Source organism: Cryptomeria japonica, chromosome 10, assembly GCF_030272615.1.
Source record: "Cryptomeria japonica chromosome 10, Sugi_1.0, whole genome shotgun sequence".
In the NCBI taxonomy this organism is placed as follows: domain Eukaryota; kingdom Viridiplantae; phylum Streptophyta; class Pinopsida; order Cupressales; family Cupressaceae; genus Cryptomeria; species Cryptomeria japonica.
In genome coordinates, this window is record NC_081414.1 from 247,004,572 (window position 1) to 247,009,261 (window position 4,690).

The following is a 4,690-nucleotide window of genomic DNA, read 5'->3' on the forward strand; positions in this document are numbered from 1 at the left end:
TATATATATATAGAAGGAAAATCAACTACAAGAAATCATTTTTAGGAAAAAATCAAGCCTCCAAAGTACCAAACCAATGTATTATTCAACAAAAGTTAACTTGTTACAATATAATTTTAGGCCTTTACCTCCATGTAGATCAACATCCTCTTCCTCTAGTATAAATTTGGTAGCATAACCTAATATATATATATATATATATATATATATATATATATATATATATATATATATATATATATATATATATATATATAAAAGGAAAATCAACTACAAGAAATCATTTTTAGGAAAAAATCAAGCCTCCAAAGTACCAAACCAATGTATTAATCAACAAAAGTTAACTTGTTACAATATAATTTTAGGCCTTTACCTCCATGTAGATCAACATCCTCTTCCTCTAGTATAAATCTGGTAGCATGACCTAATAAAAAATACTCTCTTATTTTTCAATATCAAGCCCTCAATATATACAATATGAAGGCCTATAAAACTAGCATATGGAATTTACATTGGTCCAAAATATGTCCTAAATACCATGGTATGAATTCATATAATCCAACTCTATTATTTTTCATTTACCAACTTTACTAAAGATGCTCTATGCTATTAGATATCATTGATGACAAGATATTCTTTTACATTTAATACATTTACACATGTAAATACCAATAAAACCACATGGCATTATGAACAAAACATAAATGGTTTGTCCCATTTCTTGAGTACGTTTAAAAATAATGAGTTATTAAATATTTTTTTATATATTTTTAAGGTTTATTTGAAACCTACTCTATAAAAATGTGTCATTTGAGGCTTCTCTCTTGAGATTCAAACATTTTCATCAAATATTTCTCAATGTATCCTGAGAGGTCATGTATTCCTAAATAGTGGGATAACAAAATATAAAAGATTCCTCTTTTAACATGGTAGGATCTTTGAATATGTGGTGTTCTTTATTTCTCTACAAAACTTTCTACTATTGATTTATTAATCTTTCTTATGCTATATACTCTCCTTATGCCTAGGAATTTCCTCACCCTTCTTTTTATATGTTTTTTAATACTCATGCTTCCATTGCATGCTCACTATTATGTGTCCATAGTCACTACTCTCCACAAATATTTCTCCCTCTAGACTTGGTTCAACATATATATGCATCTTAGGTATCTTCCCAATTAAAAATAACATTAGATATATACATTTTCTTCTTCTAAATCTATTTCTTACTTAAACTCCTTAACATACACTCCTTCCATATTCACATATAAGGACTATGTGTACTATCTTATCTTTTCCTCAAAGGTAAGATCTTCCTTTTGGGAGTAAAATAATCCAACACAATTGAAGAACCATTCTAGATTTATGTACAAGAGTAAAGACACATGAAATGGTTCAATCAAGTCAAATACCTCAAAATTTGCTCTTCTCTTTATTCCTTAGAGGTTCACCTTTATATTTTAGCATATACTTGTGGTATTTCTATAGGTAACATCTCTAAATGTATGTCATATGTGATGTCATGTAATGTTGGTTTACCAAACTCCTCCTAGTAGGTTTGTTTGGGAATAATATAAATAATCGTAACTAAGTCTATTCATGTCTTCTTTAACCATTTATTGTGTAATCTTCATTTGACCAAAATAGGGAGTTTATTCAATTATCACACTTCTCCCTTATCTCTCTTGTTACCTTCTTTGTTCTTATTCTAGTACATAGAAAATTGCTTTAATTATTCTAGTATATTTTCTTCTATCAATTCAATCAAATTTCTACAATCCATTACAATAATCAAATCTAGAAGCTCTTTCCTTATTATATTTTCTTCTTTCACGAGATTTACTAGTTCTTTAATATCTACAATACTTTCTCTCATAAGTAGGCCTTGTGGCTTTCTTCCTTTTTCTTCTCTTCCCTAATGGTCTTATTATATGTTTTTAAAGTGAGGAATTTTTTTTCTTTTTTCAGGTATGACCTCTCCTTTTCATCTAAATCCTCATATATCATCTCTATTCTCTAGTTTTAGCCACTCATTGGGTGATCATTAAAGCTTTGCTGCTCCTCATATATATTTTTATAGTTTTTCTCTATAAAAAGCTCCTTTTTCTCTTCCTATCCCTCTCTAATTATTTTTTTCTTAGTGGGGGATATCTTTCAAGTATCTCTTCTCTATAATCAATTTATGTTTTTTGTCATTATCTAGTATTGGGGATTTTTTTTCCAAAATTTTAACTATAATTTGATTCCAATTTCTTTATTAGGCATTCAAATTTATTAAATTTTAATAGGTTCTTTGAAACTTTTGTAATATTAGATTTCCTTTGGGCATCCAAAAGAATCATGTCTAGTATAAATCCAAAAAAAATCATAAGATCTCCTGTTTTCTTTATATTCATTTGCATAATGACCCATATCACCATATTTAAAGTAATTAACATCTTCTCTCCTATAGTGTTTGGTCTCCAATATAATCATGTGTGGTATTATAAGATCTCCTCTCTTATTTACACTTATCTACATTATTACCTATCTCACAATAATTAAAGTAAGTAAAATCTTCCCTCCTCCTGTAACCTTTTCCTCTTCCTCTACCCCATTCTCTATTGTTCGTGTTATCTCCCTCTACCTCCTCCCTATGAATACTCTTCTTGATATCTAATAGAGGGTCCCCATCTCTTGAGTTTGAGGTACTACATACTATAATTTATTGTGTGATCATTAATTATTTCTCCATTGTAATGCTTGATAATCTATACAATGATATTAAATTATATCATCCAATAAAAGTTGACATGAGAACAACTTCCTATTTTAAAAAATCCATTGTTCTCCAAATAAACCATAAAAGTAGAATCGACATCATAGTGTGAAAGTATGACTTTGACGCCTTGTTTTTGAAGATAATATCTCAGCTCTAATGATAAACGAAGGAAAATCAAGTCAAATTAAGGCAGCCATTGAATTTTTAAACAAAGAGAACCGTCCAGGCAGCCATTGAATTTTTAAACAAAGAGAACCGTCCAGGCAGCCATTCATTCAGACAGAAAAGTGCTCAAGTTAGCACAATCCTCCAAAAGAAGTTTTAAAAACAAGATCTCCATCGATACTCTCAACTTTAGCTTTGCATATCCACGCACGATACACGTCTAAAACGATGTGCAGCATATCTTTGCGTGGAGAAGAGGACCTCCAACGTGTATTTTATCACTACAATTGTGATTCTAATTTGACCACTCTAAAGCAATCCAAATGGTCAGAGTACAAACTTTCCATACTGGATAAACATCAACAGCTGGCTGAATGAATATAAATATTAAAACCCATAGAACCAGTTCAAGAAAAAGTCATGCATCATAACCCATAAATATCATTAATTTCTGATCATTTATGATATAAGAAGCAGCTTTTCCATACACAGTCCACAAAAACTTCCATACAGTATCACAAAGAGAAACAGAATATGGCCCGAAAGGAGAAGATCACAGCTTTCACACTTGTCTTAGCTTTGGCATTGATAATGTTATCAACAGGTAACTGTTTGCTCTGGTTTAGGGTTAGTAACACATACTTTTTAGTTCCAAAGACGTAAAAAAATCTCATTCTTACTGTGTTTCTATGCAGATGTTGGTATTGGAGTTCAAGCTTCAAAGTGTCCTTACCCAGGTTGGGAGGAAGAATTTATTTTCTTATTTTTCTTAGATTTGTGGTTGTTATGATTTGTATTGATGGATATTTGTATTGGGTGAAACATGAGCAGAAGGATGCATAAGGAATGAGCCATGCCCAGCAGATACAGGAGCAGAATGTGAGGTTTATTCAATACCCACTCTACCATGTTCTTGCTCTGAAGTAAAGAGATGTGATCCCACAGCCAGTGGATGCAGTGAGAGCACAATTGCAGGCCTTCGTTCTTGTGATTTCTGAGCAATGAGCCTAATAACTAAATAAAAGATTTGGCTTCTTGCCAACATGATCATGAATATTATGTTGAGATTACTAGTGTTTTCCAGTGGATATGAAAATAAATCAGTCGAGTGTACTGGTTTAGATAGAGCCAACACTCTCTGTGATTGAATTGCAGTCTATGTAGTTGTTAAAAGAAGGTAAAATGGCAAAACAATTCCATTGGACTTTCTTTTCAGTTTATATGATGGTGTAATACTTAATCAAGGGTATTTGATTAATGGTATTTGAGATTATAAACTATATAATAATATTTAATGTGTGTGAGTAAAGCAATTTTTTTTTTCAAAGGTGTTACTGTATTAGAGTATTATTTAACTGATTATGTGAAGATAATATCAACAATTTAGACAAGTTAAAATAATGGCTTACTTTTTTTCTTCAAATAAGTAGTCCTATGTAAATTTAAAGCTTTTGTACCGAGTCACTATCAATAGTGATATTTTTGAGTGAAGTATATCTTAGCACTAAAAGAAAATTAGTGGTAATAAAGGTGCATGAAACCACACTGGTGATTTTGTTTAGGGATGATAAATACCAATGGCATCAAATTGGTTTTGGCTATTGAGATTCTATAAAGATCAAAGAACAAGGTTGAGATTTAGTTTCTTTGAATTGCATATGGTAATTGGTAGATGACATATTCTTTGACAAATATAAAGTGAAGGTATAATAAAAGAAGAAAGTGTGGAGTAGCACTGTTTTATTATATATTTTAGTCTCACTT

At 30.6% G+C, this 4,690-nt stretch overlaps 1 long non-coding RNA gene across 1 annotated transcript; it reads left to right on the forward strand.

Annotated features, from left to right (window-relative positions):
• Positions 1 to 3,335: 3,335 nt before the first annotated feature.
• On the forward strand, positions 3,336 to 4,184 carry LOC131052421 (uncharacterized). The gene is made up of 3 exons (XR_009107347.2): positions 3,336 to 3,530; positions 3,622 to 3,663; positions 3,758 to 4,184. It is a non-coding gene; the product is annotated as an uncharacterized LOC131052421 (long non-coding RNA).
• Positions 4,185 to 4,690: the final 506 nt, after the last annotated feature.